Consider the following 15,880-nt stretch of genomic DNA (forward strand, 5'->3'; position numbering starts at 1 on the left):
TCTCCAGCCAGCAACACACAGGACCTGGAGGGGAGGTCGCGGTTACCAGGCTCCACTCTCAGGAGAAAACTGCTCAGCTACTGACACTCCCACCTGCGTGACGCCGCCGAACGCCCCCGCCTGTGACATCGCTCCAAGGCCCATCCTTGCGACGTCACCGAAGGCGCGCGCTTGTGACGTCGCAGAAGCCCGCTCCTCACGCGGAGCCGATCGGAACTCGCGGCGGGGCTGCAGGTCTTCCAGGAGCGCTCGTGCGCGGACGCCTGGCCACAGGCCGCCGGGGGGGGATATAACCGGCAGCTGAGCTGGCCTTTTTGTGTCCGCAAGCTTCGGCGCGGCTGCCGCCGCCCATAAGCTACCGGGAGGAGCTTTACGACTTCCCCGCCTGCAGGGCCGGGCGTAGCAAGGGCCAGACGCGTCACGAGCAGGCGCTGCGCCCCAACCGGCCGGCTCCTGGCGGGCCCGTTGCGGAGAAGCTCCTCAATGGCCAGCGGCAGCTGCAGCCTCGGCAGTGCACTCGCCTCACCTGATCCCGGGTACGTGCATCCCACAACACCTCCCCCAGCCAGGACCCGAGGACCCCCGGGAGCGTTCCCCGCCACCTGGCGCGGCTCATCCTGGGCAGGGTAGGCCCCCTCTGAGGTTGCCCCGCATTAGGGAGCTGCACCGCGGAGCTCGACCTCTCAGGGGCCGTTGTAATCGCATTAAGCCTTTGAAACTTTGTAGCGGTGTAAAAGGCGCTAGAAAACGAAGAAAACATCTTTTTAAAAATATAAGCGATCGGTCGGGCGCGGTGGCCCACGCCTGTAATCCCAGCACTTTGGGAGGTCGAGGCGGGTGGATCACGAGGTCAGGAGTTCAAGACCAGCCTGGCCAGCATGGTGAAACCCCGTCTCTACTAAAAGTACAAAAATTAGCCGGGCGTGGTGGCGGGCGCCTGTAATCGCAGTTACTCCGGAGGCTGAGGCAGAGAATTGTTTGAACCCGGGAGGCGGAGGTTGAAGTGTGCCGAGATCGCACCACTGCACTCCAGCCTGGGCAACAGACCGAGACTTTGTCTAAACGTGTGTGTGTGTGTGTGTCTGTGTGTCTGTGTGTGTGTGATCGAGCCCGGCAGGTTGAGATTACAATGAGCCGAGATTATATAAAAGATCAAGCACGGGAGGTTGAGGTTACACTCAGATGAGATTGCCCCGTTGCACTCCAGCCTGTGTGACAGAGGGATACTCTGTCTCTAAAACCTTACATGCAAGTGAGAGCTTTTCTTCCAGCGCTCATGCTCAGACTGAAGAAAGTAATTGGGCCGGGCCCAGTGGCTCACGCCGGTAATCCCATACTTTGGGAGGCCGTGGCGGTGGATCGCTTGAGCTCAGGGGTTCCAGACTAGCTTGGGCAACATGGTGAAACTCTGTCCCTACAAAAATACAAAAAATTAGCTGGGCATGGTGGCACGCGCTTGTAGTCCCTGCTGCTTGTAGGGCTGAGGTGGGAGGATCGCTTGAGTCCAGGAGGTCGAGGCTGCACCTCCTGGGCTCAGGCAATCCTTTTCAGCCTCCCAAAGTGCGGGGATTACACTGTATTTTAATGCTTTTTTTGAAAATGGAAACTTTTACAGGCAATTCACTTCCTTCAAGCTAATGATAAGGAAATGATGCTATTCTGTTTTGTTTTCTGTTTGTGTGTGTGTATGTGTGTGTTTTCTTTTTTGAGACAGGGTGTTGCTCTGTTGCACAGGCCAGGTGCAGTGGCTCATGCATGCCTCTAATCCCAGCTACACAGAAGGCTGAGGCAGGAGAATCGCTTGAACCCAGGAGGCAGAGGTTGTAGTGAGCCGAGATCGCACCACAACACTAATGCCAACATGCCCAGCTAACTTTAGCATTTTTTAGTAGAGACTGTGTTTCACCATGTTGGCAAGGCTGGTCTTGGACTCCTGACCTCAGGTTATCCACCTGCCTTGGCCTCCCAAAGTGCTAGGATTACAGGCATGAGGCACTGTGCCCGGCTAATTTTTGTATTTTTAGTAGAGGCGGGGTTTCACCATGTTAGCCAGACTGGCGTTGAACTCCTGGCCTTAAGTGATCCACCTGCCTCAGCCTCCCAAAGTGCTGGGACTACAGGTGTGTGCCACCGTGCCCGGGCCCCCTTTATTCCTTACAATCATGCAGTTCTAACTCAGCAGTCAGAGGTAGATTTTTCACTTGCAGCAGAGGCAGTAGAGGTTTTGGAAATGCTCCTTGAGGCAGACACTACACCCCGATTTCATGGAGTGCTTTGGGCTGAGCCAAGTCTGCAGTAGGCAGAAGGCTCTGAGAAGTCGTCCCAGCCTGGACAAAGAACAGTTCAGAGCTCTGGGGCACAGGGGTGTGCTCAGCAGGACTGGGTGGACAGGACCTTTGTTGCGAAGGTGAAGAGCGCAGGCTTCCAGGAGCAGGTGCCTGACAGACAGGCTTCTTTGGGAGGTGGCCAGAGGAGATGTCTGTTTGCTGGGGCAGGAATTGGAGGGAGCCGCCCAGCCTGGAGAGGTTCAGCCAGGCTGTCACAAGGCTTTGAAACTTCCCATCTGAGAGTCTGCACTCCCTGTTTGCTTGATGCATTAATAAATATCCCACCCAAATCTGCACCCATCCACTCCTGTGTTCAAGAGCTGTTTCAGGGAGTCAACCTCATTTTTGGCAGTGTCCAGCCCACTGACCTCAGCTCTGTGTGCCTGGAAGGGTGGCTCTCCTCTGGGGGGATAGGATTCGGAGGCGGGGGGAGAAAGAGTGATGTTAGAGAGCTCGGTCTAGGACTAGAGGATCATGTGCCCTTATGTAAAATACATCTCAAGTTAGGGAAGAAAGCAGTGGCTTTATGCTTTGTGTGTGTGTGTGTTTTTTTCTTTTGTTTGTTTTGAGACAGGGCTCTATGGACCAGGCTCTATGGATCAGGCTGGACTGCAGTGTGATCCTGGCTCACGGCAACCTTCACCTCCTGGGTTCAAGCAATTCTTGTGCCTCAGCCTCCCAAGTAGCTGGTGTTAAACAGATATGTGCCACCATGCCTGGCTAATTTTTGTATTTGTAGTAGAGACAGGGTTTTGCCATGTTGGCCAGGCTGATCTTGAACTCCCAACCTCAAGTGATCTACCTGCCTTGGCCTCCCGAACTGCTGAGATTAAACGTGTGAGCCATCGTGCCTGGCCCCGTGTTGTGTTCTGATGGGGGAGGATGGGAGGGTGTTCGAGCCCTTCCTGGACTGACGGAACCTGTGTCTTCTGCCTTCTGTGGACAGGATGGTGATTGCTCATGCCAAAGCCTTGGACCCCTCCCGGCCTGTGACCTTTGTGACCAACTCCAACTATGCAGCGGACAAGGGGGTGAGCCTGGGGGTCCCCACCCCATTTTTTCCCCACCTTTGCCTGGGTTTGTCCTGAAGTCTGCTCATGGGAATAGCTGGAAAGGACCATGAGGTGCCAGCCAGGGATTTTTTATTTTGTTTTTTTACTTGAAAAGATAGAGACAGGATCTTGCCATGTTGCCCAGACTGGTCTCGAACTCCTGGGCTCAAGCGATCCTCCTGCCTCAACCTCCCAAAGGGCTGGGGTTACAGGTATGGGCCACCGCACCCAGCTGCAGCCAGTCTGTTTTCAAAGATGGTCTTTGGGTTAATGAGAATTCTCTCCCTGCTTACTCGCCAGGCAGTGTGGCTTTCTGAATCCAGGGGGGGCTGGGCATAGGGAGATGGGATTTGTTTGCTCAGTTTGGACTCAGCGTTTTTTGCACTTTGATTTAATAGAGTCATAGAATGTCAAAGGTTTAAGGGGGCTTAGAGTTCATCTGGCCCACGCCTGGATGTTCAGAATCTCTAGGGGAATTTTTTTTGAAATGGCAAATCTCTGCATTCTGAGATCCTGATTCAGTAACTCCAAAGTTGGAACCTGCATTTTTCTTTTTCTTCTGTAGAGGCAAGGTCTTACTCTGTTGCCCTGGCTGGAGTACAGTGGTGCAATCACAGCTCACTGTAGCCTTGAATTCCTGGGCCCAAGAGATCCTCCTGCCTCATCCTCCCGAGTAACTGGGACTTCAGGTGTGCTGGGCTAATTTTAAATCTTTTTGCAGAGATGGGATTGCACTATATTGCCCAGGCTGGTCTCAAACTCTTGAGCTCAAGTGATCCTCCAGCCTTGGCCTCCCAAAGTGGTGGGATTACAGACACAAGCTGCCATGCCTGGCTGACATTAGCATTTTTTTTTTCTTTTTTTTTTTTTTGAGATGGAGTCTTGCTCTGTTGCCCAGGCTGTAGTGCAATGGTGCAATCTTGGCTTACTGCAACTTCCTCTGCCCGAGTTCAAGTAATTCTCCTGCCTCGGCCTCCAGTGTAGCTGGGATTACAGGCCCACGATACCATGCCTGGCTAATTTTTATATTTTTTAGTAGAGACAGGATTTTGCCATGTTGGCCAGGCTTGTCTCGAACTCCTGACCTCAGGTGATCCACCCACCTTGGCCTCCTAAAGTGCTGGGATTACAGGCATGAGCCACTGCACCCAGCGAGCATTCTTACTAGAAAGTAGTGTGTTTAGGACGCATTAGAAACTAGCCGGTTGGACACAGAAGCATCTGCTGCTCAGCCCTGAGCACCAGTTTGCTGAAGCTGATGGTGGTCCTACTGGTCATCTCTGCCCTGCTCCTAGGTGGGACTCTTTCAGGCCCTCTGCAGCCCACAGTGCTGCCTCATGAAAGCTGCCTCAAGATTCTCTGTGATGGGCCGGGCGCAGTGGCTCAAGCCTGTAATCCCAGCACTTTGGGAGGCCGAGATGGGCGGATCACGAAGTCAGGAGATCGAGACCATCCTGGATAACACGATGAAACCCCATCTCTACTAAAAAATACAAAAAACTAACCGGGCAAGGCAGCGGGCGCCTGTAGTCCCAGCTACTCAGGAGGCTGAGGCAGGAGAATGGCGTAAACCCAGGAGGCGGAGCTTGCAGTGAGCTGAGATCCGGCCACTGCACTCCAGCCTGAGCGACAGAGCAAGAGTCCGTCTCAAAAAAAAAAAAAAAAAAATTCTCTGTGATGGCCGGGCATAGTGGCTTACACCTGCAATCCCAACATTTTGGGAGGCCAGGGCGGGTGGATCACTTGAGGTCAGGAGTTAGAGACCAGACCAGCCAACTGGTGAAACCTTGTTTCTACCAAAAATACAAAAAATTAGCTGGATGTGGTGGCACGCACCTGTAATCCCAGCTACCTGGGAGGCTGAGGCATGAGCAGCACTTGATCGTGGGAGGCAGAGGTTGCAGTGAGCCAAGATGATGACACTACATTCTAGCCTGGGCAACAGAGTGAGACTCTGTATCCAAAACAAAACAGAAAAAGATTTTCTGTGACAATGACTGCATCGGCCCCTCAGGTGGGAGCGCTTCTCCAGGGCAAGGTAAGTCTAGGGCAAGTCCCAGTGATGGGACTGCTGCCTGGAGAGGAGTCAGCACCAGTGGCGGGGGCCCTCGGCTTTGGCTGAGGACTGCGCGTTGGCAGCTGCTCTGCCTCTCACAGTCCTTTTCAGCTGCGCACGTCAGTGCAGAGTCACAGGCCTGCCTCCTTTGGGCTACTTTGTGACCATGTTTCCTGCCTGTGGGGCAGGGTAATTTCAGGATCTAAATTGGTGAACTTGGATGTTCTCAGTCCCGAGAGGCAGCTCTTCCTCTTCTAGTTTTTTTGTTTGTTTGTTTTGTAGAAATGGGGTCATGCGATGTTGCCCAGGCTGGTCTCAAACTTCCGTGCTGAAGCGATCCTCCCACCTTGGCCTCCCAGTGTGCTGGGATTACAGGCATGAGCTACTGTGCCCTGTTAATTGTCTTACTACTATACTTTTAGAGCTGAGGTCTTGATGTGTTGCTCAGGCTGGTCTCGAACTCCTGGCCTCAAGCCATCCTCCTGCCTCAGCCTCCCTGAGTGCCTCAATTACATCCTCTTCTTACCTTCCTGCCAGAAGAGCCCCCAAAGCATGTGAGTTCTGAATCATGGAGTCTTCTGGGTGCTGAACGGGCTCTCCTGCTCTGGTCCTAGGCTCCGTATGTGGATGTGATCTGTGTGAACAGCTGCTACTCTTGATATCATGACTACAGGCACCTGGAATTGATTCAGCTGCAGCTGGCCACCCAGTTTGAGAAGTGGTGTAAGATGTTTCAGAAACCCATTATTCAGAGCAAGTACAGAGCGGAAATGATTGCAGGGTTTCATTAGGTAAGTGCTATTGAACTTTCTGCTTATGTGTTATCTCGGGACAGAGATGTCACTCGCCTCCCCCGGCCTGCCCTGCGCCCACTGCACTGTTCCCCTCACTTCAGCTTTGGGCTCACCTCCCTCTGTCCCGTCCATATTCCCTTCCTGCCAGCAGCCAGGCCTCTGCCCCACTCGCTTGGTCCTCAGAGGTGGCCTCCTTACCAGCCTTGTTTCCAGACAGCCTCCTATCACCCATGCCCAAGTGGTCTTTCTAAAAAATCCAAATTTGTATTTGTTTGCTTTTGAGACCGGGTCTCTCTCTGTCACCCAGGCTGGAGTGTGGCGGTGTGATCACTGCTACTGCAACCTAAACTTCCTGGGCCCAAGCGATGCTGCCACCTCAGCCTCTGAGTAGCGGGGATCATAGGCACATGCCAACACGCCTGGCTAATTTTTTTACTTTCATAGAGATGGGGTCTTGCTGTGTTGCCCAGGCTGATCTTGATTCCTGGGCTCAAGTGTTCCTCCTGTCTCACCCTCACAGAGCACTGGGATTACAGGTGTGAGCCCCTGTGCCCGGCCACAGATTAAAATTTGGGAGTCCTGTGATTGGCTCCCCCAGGCCCACAGGACAAAGCCGTAATCCCTGGTCAGGACACTCAGTGTCCTCTGCTCTCTCCTGGATTTTCATCCTCTTCTCTCCTCACTCCCAGCCACTGATCTGTTTCCACTGCCCTCGTTGCTCTCCTGCTCTTGCTTGAGCTGTTTCTTCTGTCTGGAATGCCCATGTTGGCACCATAATTGAAGGGGTGGCCTGCCCCTCCACACCTGTGGGCGTTTCTCATTAGGTGGAATGAGAGACTTGAGAAAAGAAATGAGACGCAGAGACAAAGTATAGAGAAAGAAAAAGTGGGCCCAGGGGACCGGCGCTCAGCATACAGAGGACCCACGCTGGCACCGGTCTCTGAGTTCCCTTAGTATTTATTGATAATTATCTTTACCATCTTAGAAAAAGGGAAGTGGCAGGATAATAGGATCATCGTAGGGAGAAGGTCAACAGTAAGACATATGAATAAAGATCTCTGTGACATAAGTTTAAGGAAAAGTGCTGTGCCTTGATAGGCATATGCAAACATCTCCATAAACCTTTTTAGTGGATGAAGAGCAGCATTGGCTAGCAAGTCCCACCTTTCGCCCTAAGGCGGTTTTCTCCTTTCTCAGTAAACAGAACATACAATTGGGTTTTACACCAAGATGTTCCATTGCCCAGGGTCGGGCAGGAGACAGATGCTTTTCTCTATCTCAACTGCCAAGAGGCCTTCTTTCCTCTTACACTAATCCTCCTCAGCACAGACCCTTCACGGGTGTCAGGCTGGGGGACGATTAGGTCTTTCCCTTCCCATGAGGCCATATTTCAGACTATCACATGGGGAGAAACCTTGGACAATACCTAGCTTTCCTAGGCAGAGGTCCCTGCGAACTTTGGCAGTGTACGCGTCCCTGGGTACTTGAGATTAAGAGAATGGTGATGACTTTTAACCAGCAAGCTGCCTTCAGGCACTTGTTTAACAAAGCACCCCCTGCACAGCCCCAAATCCTTTAAACCTTGAGTCACCACAGCACATGTCTCTTGCAAGGACAAGGTTGGCGGTAGGGTCACAGATTAACAGCATCTCAAATGCAGAACAAAATGGAGTCTCTTATGTCTACTTCTTTCTACATAGACACGGTAACAGTCTGATCTCTCTTTTCCCCACAATAATCACCAACTAAAATATCCTTTTCTTTTTCTTTATGTTTTTGGAGATAGGTTCTTGCTATGTTGCCCAGACTGGTCTCGAATTCCTGGACTCAATTGATCTTCCTGCCTTGGCCTCCCAAAGGGCTGAGGTTAGAGGTGTGATCCACTGTGCTAGCCTTTTTTTTTTTTTTGTTTTTGACAGGATCTTACTCTGTTGTCCAGGCTGGAGTGCAGTGGTGTCATCATAGCTCACTGTGGCCTTAAACCCCTGGGCTGAAGTGACTCCCCCACCTCAGCCTCCTGAGTAGCTGGGACAACAGACATGAACCACCATGGGCAGCCTATTTTTAAAATTTTGGGGGCCAGGCGCCATGACTCACACCTGTAGTCCTAGCACTTTGGGAGGCTGAGGTGGGCAGATCACGATGTCAGGAGTTCGAGACTGGCCTGGCTAACATGGTGAAAGCCCGTCTCTACTAAAGATACAAACAATTAGCCGGACAGAGGTTGCAGTTAGCCGAAATTGCGCGATTGCACTCCAGCCTGGGTGACAGGGCGAGACTCCGTCTCAAAAAATTTTTTTTTTTTTTTTTGTAGAGACGGAGTCTCGCTCTCAAGCTGATCTTGAGCTCCTGGCCTTAGTGATTCTCACCTCGGACTCTCAAAGTACTGGGAATACGAGCGTGAGTCACACGATGCATGACTGAAAAGATTTCTGTTCACTGGCCGAGTCTCCTCACAGCTGTCCCGCTGTGGGGAGGTTTACCCCGCCTGCTCCAGGCTGAGGGAGGCTTCCCCGTGCTCTGCCCCTGTTGCAGCCCGAACCTGGCTCTCCCAGCGTTCTTGCCAGGCACTGTCATTATTTCTTTGCCTCTCTTTGACTGGACTGGGGCTCAGGAGAGAGAAAGAGTTCTTTTTATTGTTGCTTCCCAGGTACTCTGCGATGTCTGACACAGCACGTGCTAAATAACAGTAGCTGGGAGTGCACCACTACACCTGGCTAATTTTTGTATTTTTAGTAGAGACGGGGTTTCACCATGTTGGCCAGGCTGATCTCAAACTCCTGACCTTGTGATCCGCCCACCTCAGCCTCCCAAAGTGCTGGGATTATAGGTGTGAGCCACTGTTCCCAGCGTGTTTTCCAAATTTCTGAGCAATCCAGGCACCCACAATTTGGAATGAAGGGCAGATAGCCTGTGTGCCTGCCTGGCTAGATCATAAACTGCAGCCCTCAGACTGCAGAAGAAGAAACTTGTAGATTTTCTGGGTCATTTTCTCCACCATTTAACACAAAAAGAGATGCAGGCCAGTCATGGTGACTTATGCCTGCAACACTAGCACTTTGGGAGGCTGAAGTGAGAGGACTGCTGTTGACCAAGAGTTCGAGACCAACCTGGCCAACACAACGAGACTGCATATCTTAAAAAAAAAAAAAAAAAAAAAAAGAGTGAGAGAGATGCAGCAAAGGGTGCCCTTTTCTACACAGGGGCCTCTGTTGCCCAGGCTGGAGTGTACTGGCATGATAGTGATCACAGTTCACTGCAGCCTCAAACTGCTGGGCTCAGGAGATCCTCCTTCCTTGGCCTCCTGAGTAGCTGAGACTACAGGTGCACACCACCACCTAGCTAATTTTTTTTTTTTTTTCTTTTTACAAGACAGGGTCTCAGTATATTTCCCAAGCTGGTGTTAAACTCCTGGCCTCAAGTAGTCCTCCTATCTCAGCCTCCCAAAGTGCTGGAATTACAGGCATGAGCCACTGTGGTATAGTTATCTTTTTTTTTTTTTTTTGAGATGGAGTTTTTCTCTCGTCTCCAGGGCTGGAGTGCAATGACCCAGTCTCAGCTCACTGCAACCTCCGCCCACCAGGTTCAAGTGATTCTCCTGCCTCAGCCTCCTGAGTAGCTGGGATTACAGGCACCTGCCACCAAGCCTGGCTAATTTTTTGTCTTTACAGAGACGGGTTTCACCATGTTGGCCAGACTGGTCTTGAACTCCCGACCTCAGGTGATTCGACTGCCTAAGCCTCCCAAAGTGCTGGGATTCCAGGCGTGAGCCACTGTGCCTGGCCCCTGGTACATTTTTCGGCAACACTTTTCTGCCTTTGAAAGGGACTGAATGCACAGCTTCTCGCTGAAAAGCCAAGATGTAAAGGCAGTATGACAAGTGGAAATCCAATCTCCACAACTCACTGGGTAATCAGAGATAAGTTCTGGGTCTTGCTGACTTGTTTCTCTGCCCCTAAATTGGGGGCCAGGAGAACTCCCTTGCTCAAGGCCCTACTTTGGGCTGCTGTGAGAATCCCATGTGGCCACGCAGGTGAAGGGCCATCAATGTGGCCTCTGGTTTTCCTCAGGAATTCTCCTCGTGGCAGATTCCACAGCTTCCTCGGCCACGTGTGGTGGCTTATGCCTATAATCCCAGCACTTTTGGAGGCCAAGGCAGGTGGGTCACCTGAGGTGAGCAGTATGAGACCAGCCTGGCCAACATGGCGAAATCTCATCTCTACTAAAAATGCAAAAAATTAGCTGGGCATGGTGGCAGATGCCTGTAATCCCAGCTACTCAGGAGGCTGAGGTAGGAGAATCACTTGAACCCGAGAGGTAGAGTTTGCAGTGAGCCAAGATCATGCCATTGCACTCCAGCCTGGGCAATAAGAGTCTCCAAAAAAATAAATAAAATTTTAAAAAAACACAAAAATTAGCCAGGCGTGGTCACACGCCTGTAGTCTCAGCTGCTCGGAAGGCTGAGGCAGGAGAATCGCCTGAACCTCGGAGGTGGAGGTTGCAGTGAGCTGAGATCGTGCCACTGCCCTCCAGCCTGTGCGACAGAGAGACGCTCCGTCTGATTGTTAAAAAAAAAAAAAAAAAAAAAAAAAAAAAAAAGATGCCGCAGCCTCTAGATGTCAATTTCTTGTGCTCCTGACAGCCCTGGAAGCCCTCCTAGGTGCGTTCAGGGCCTACCCCCCACCCCTCAACTGAGCCAGCACCCACAGGCCATGGGACCAGCTGCCATTGCTCCTACCAGCAGCTCAGGCCAAAGCCAGCAGAGACAAGCTCTTTACAACCCTCACTCCCTCCTCTGTGGGGACAGACAGGGCCTGTGAAAGACTCCAATCACTCCAGCTTCCAGTGATCCTACAAGCCTTTCTGCTATACCCAATCTCTAAAGGACAGCTGAGAAATACAACATATGCATTCTCTCATCCCCAGTGCCCCTACCCTGGGATGGGGTGCTAAGGGGCAGCCAGGCCCCTCAGATGTCCAGCTGGGATCAAACTGGCAGAGCCCATCAACAGATGAGTGGATAAAGAAAAATGTGGTGTGTATATATTATGGAATACTACTCAGCCTAAAAAAAAAAAAAAAAAAAAAAAAAATGAGGCCGGGTGTGGTGGCTCACACCTGTAATCCCAGCACTTTGGGAGGCTAAGGCAGGTGGATCACTTGAGGCCAGGAGTTTGAGACCAGCCTGACAAACATGGTGAAATCCCATCTCTACTAAAATTACAAAAATGAGCCAGGCGTGGTGGCACATGCCTGTAGTCCCAGCAACTAGGGAGGCTGAGGTAGGAGGATCACTTGAACCCAGGAGACAGAGGTTGTAGTGAGCCAAGATCATGCCACTGCATTCTAGCCTGGGTGACAGAACAAGATTTCATCTATGAATGAATGCATGAATGAGTGAATGAAATAGAGGCTGGGTGAGGTGATTCATGTCTGAAGTCCCAGCACTTTGGGAGGCCAAGACAGGAGGATTGCTTGAGGCCAGGAATTCGACACCAGCCTGGGCAACATAATGAGACCCCCATCTCTACGAAAAATTTAAAAATTAGCCGGGTGTGGTGTTGCACACCTGTTAGTCTTGGGACTACTTGGGAGGCTGAGGTGGGAGGATTGCTTGAACCTGGGAGGCCAAGGCTGCAGTGAATCATGTACTGCTGCACTCCAGCCTGGGTGACAGAGAAAGATCCTGTCTCCAAAACAGAAAGAATGATGTCTTTTGCAGCAACTTGGATGAAACTGGAGGCCATTGTCCTTAGTGAAGTAACTCAGGAACAGAAAACCAAATGCTGCACATTCTCACCAATAAGTGGGGGTTAAGCTATGGGTACGCAAAGACATACAGAGTGGGGACATTGGAGATTCAGAAGGAGGAGGATGTTAGGTGGTGACGGATGAAAAACTACTTATTGGATACAAAGTACACTACTTAGGTGACAGATGCTGTAAAATCCTAGACTTCACCACCATAGAATTCTTCCATGTCTCCAAAAACCACTTGTACCCTTCAAGCTATTGAAATGGAAAAACTTAAAAATAAATTTTTGCGGCTGGGCACGGTATCTCACGCCTGTAATCCCAGCACTTTGGGAGGCCGAGGCGGTCAGATCACGAGGTCAGGAGATCGAGACCATCCTGGCTAACACGGTGAAACACTCTACTAAAAATACAAAAAATTAGCCAGGTTTGGCAGGTGCCTATAGTCCCAGTTACTTGGGAGGCTGAGGCAGGAGAATGGTGTGAACCTGGGAGGCGGAGCTTACAGTGAGCCGAGATAGTGCCACTGCACTCCAGCCTGGGGGACAGAGCGAGACTCCATTTCAAAAAATAAAAATAAATAAGTAAATTTTTGCCAGGGCACAGTGGCTCATGCCTGTAATCCTAACACTTTGGGAGACTGAGGCAGGTGGATCACCTGGGGTCAGGAGTTCGAGATCAGCCTGGCCAACATGGCGAAACCCTGTCTCTACTAAAAACTTAGCTGGGCACGGTGGCATGCGCCTGCAATTTCAGCTACTGTAGGGGCTGAGGCAGGAGAATCGCTGGGAGGTGGAGGTTGCAGTGAGCCAAGATTGTGCTACTGCACTCCAGTCTGGGTGACAGAGCGAGACTCCATCTCAAAAATAAATAAAAATTTTTTTTGAGACAGTCTTGCTCAGTTTCCCAAGTTGAAGGGCAGCGGTGCTATCAACCTCCTGGGCTCAAGTGATCCTCTCACCTCAGCCTCCTGAATACCTTGGACTACAGGCTCGTGCCATCACACCTGGCTAATTTTTGTAATTTTTGCAGGGATGGGGTCTTACTATGTTGCCTAAGCTGGTCTTGAACTCCAGGCTCAAGTGACCCTCCTTCCTTGGCCTCCCAGCTAACTGGGACTACAGGCACGCACCACCATACCTGGCTAATTTTTTATTTGTTGTAGAGGTGGGCTGTCATTATATTGCCCAGGCTGGTCTCAAACTCCTGGCCTCAAGCAGTCCTCCTACCTTGGTCTCCCAAAATGCTGGGATTACAGGTGTGAGCCACCGCATCTGGCCAAAATTTTTTTTTAAAAAGAAAAACTAGTGGCCGGGAATGGTGGCTCACACCTGTAATCCCAGCACTTTGGGAGACCAAGGCAGGTGGATCTCCTGAGGTCAGGAGTTCGAGACCAGCCTGGCCAACATGGTAACCCCCGTCTCTACTAAAAATACAAAACTTAGCCAAGTGTGGTAGCTCTTGCCTGTAATCCCAGCTACTCAGGAGGCTGAGGCAGGAGAACCGCTTGAATTTGGGGGACAGTGGTTTCAGTGAGCCGAGATCGTGCCACTGCTCTTTAGCCTGGGTGTCAGAGTAAGACTCTGTCCCATAAATAAATAGAAAAAATAAATTGGCAGAGCCACACAGAGTGTAAGAAACTAATCAGATCTGTTCAGCTGGAAAAACAGTTTTGCACAACTGTGTCCATTTTCCCCCCATGGAGTTTCACACCTTGATGCAAACGGGGAGATTGTGGGAAAGTGGAATTAATGTTAATTTGCATTTCTGACCTTGGAGGGGTACGTGAAATGCGCCTTCTTTTCTATGGCATAGATAAGACAGTGGCACTCTGAGAGGCTCAAAAGGAAGCTTCCTCCCCCAAAAGCCATCCCCAGCATAACCATAAAACAAAAATGGCGCATCTCAGAAGGACCTTGGTGGTGTCGTTGGAAGGTTGATCAACAAGAATGACACCTGCAAGCTGTAATTGCACTTGCATTCCCTGACATACGGTAGGTGCCCCATAAACATCTGATGGGATGAATTAATAAGCGAATGAGCTCTTTACTCAATGGTCCAACCCCAAACCAGCATCCCTCAACCAGTCCTTCCATAACCATCTAGGTGAGGGGGGGTTGTTAATGGAAAAAGGTAAGAACAAAATTTTCAAACTCCCCTGTTAGCTTCACAATAATTCATGCTCATCTGCATCTAACAAAATATGGAAGCAATTTTACAGGAACATTTTGTGCTTTAGCGATTCATTTAACTCTTTCCTCCAGGGGGCAAGTCGTATATCCTCATCCAGATATGTGGGAAGTTCCGTGAATACATCTGCAAATATCTTATGATGAGATGCTCTTCTCCCCGCCGGGCGCCTGACTGTAGTGAAGGGAAGCTTGAACGTGAACACCAACCGGGCTTACGCTGACCTCCTCTCCTACCCATGGTTTCGTGCCCCTGTGTCTGTCCCACTGCCAAAGTAACCTGAAATTACTAGAGGAGGTGAGCGCTGAAGTCAATGTCCTCAGACCCAAGGATATTGTCCTCTAGAGCCAAGTCCACCCCTTTACTTGGCAGGGCCTCCAAGAGATGAGCTGCTGTCCACCCCATCAGCCCTCACCACCAGACCACCAGGAAGGACAAACGCTCAGGTGCCAGAGCTGCTGCCACCGTCCCCCAAGACACCACAAACAGTCCCTTCACTGCTTCCAGTTGTGTCCGCCTCTGCGCGCTGCCCCCAAACTCCTTGCAGATTTGAAAACTGAGGAATAAAAATGAGCAACACTTGCCCTGAGCCGCCTATTGCTCCATTCACATCCTGATTTTCTGGGTCACCAATTTTCCAGTTTTTTTAAATTAAACTTTTCATTTTCAGATGATTGTGGATTCACATGTGGTTGTAAGAGGTACTACAGAGAGCTCTTGAACTGTCTTCCCTGCTTCCCCTGCAGTGGTAGCATCTTGCAAAACTATAGTACAATATTGGGTTATCTTTTTGTGGTTGTTTTGTTTTGTTTTGCTATGAGATGGAGTCTTGCCCTGTCTGGAGGCTGGGGTGCAGTGGCATGATCTCAGCTCACTGCAACCTCCACCTCCCGGGTTCAAGCAATTCTCCTGCCTCATAATCCCAGGGAGCTGGGATTACAGGTGCCCGCCACCACACCTGGCTAATGTTTTTGTATTTTTAGTAGAGACGGGGTTTCACCATGTTGGCCAGGCAGGTTTCAAACTGCTGACCTCAGGTGATCTGCCCGCTTTGGCCTCCCAAAGTGTAGGATTACAGGCGTGAATCACTGTGCCTGGCCCAATTTTTTTTTTTTTTTTTTTTTTTTTTTTGGTAGAGGGCCTTACTCTGTCACCCAGGCTGGAGTGTAGTGGCACAATCATAGCTCACTGCAACCTCTACCTCCTGGTCTCAAGCAGTCCTCCCCAGCTTCAGCCTTCCAGGTAGCTGGGACTACAGGTGCGCACCACTATGTTCGGCTACTGTTTAAAAATTTTTTGTAGAGATGGGGTCTTGCTATGTTGCCCAGGCTGGTCTCAAACTCCTAAGCCTCAAAGGATCCTCCCACCTTGGTTTCCCAAAGTATTGGGATTACAGGCATGAGCCACCACTCCTGGCTAGTCAGCAATTTTTTTTAAATGTAATATCCTATCCTTATTTTATAATATTTGGTAGGAAGCTTATTTTCACCAAACAGATTCTTGACCCCACCTGCCCACTCCAAAATCTGCTTGACTTGTTTACCCAATGTTTCCCATCTGGATAAAGGGCGCTCATTGCGCAAGTCCCAGCCCACATGCAGGAGTGATTCCTCTCTCTTCCCTGCTTTCTCCCACCCAAATCCCAAATATCAGCCAGTCTTACGGATCCTAGCCAAAAAGTCCGGAATTCACCCACTTCTCACATCC

At 50.7% G+C, this 15,880-nt stretch overlaps 1 long non-coding RNA gene across 3 annotated transcripts; it reads left to right on the top strand.

The window, feature by feature from the left end:
• Nucleotides 1–162: 162 nt before the first annotated feature.
• Nucleotides 163–14,774, top strand: LOC126950264 (uncharacterized). 3 transcript variants are annotated; one of them, XR_007724086.1, is made up of 5 exons: nt 163–536; nt 3,274–3,358; nt 6,050–6,226; nt 13,799–13,977; nt 14,248–14,774. It is a non-coding gene; the product is annotated as an uncharacterized LOC126950264 (long non-coding RNA). The 3 variants fall into 3 exon arrangements; XR_007724087.1 differs by lacking the exon at nt 13,799–13,977 and having other exon boundaries at nt 6,109–6,226; XR_007724085.1 differs by lacking the exon at nt 13,799–13,977 and having other exon boundaries at nt 14,248–14,766.
• The last annotated feature ends 1,106 nt before the right edge of the window (nt 14,775–15,880 follow it).

The sequence above is a fragment of the Macaca thibetana genome, chromosome 3, assembly GCF_024542745.1.
Source record: "Macaca thibetana thibetana isolate TM-01 chromosome 3, ASM2454274v1, whole genome shotgun sequence".
NCBI classification, from domain to species: Eukaryota; Metazoa; Chordata; class Mammalia; order Primates; family Cercopithecidae; genus Macaca; species Macaca thibetana.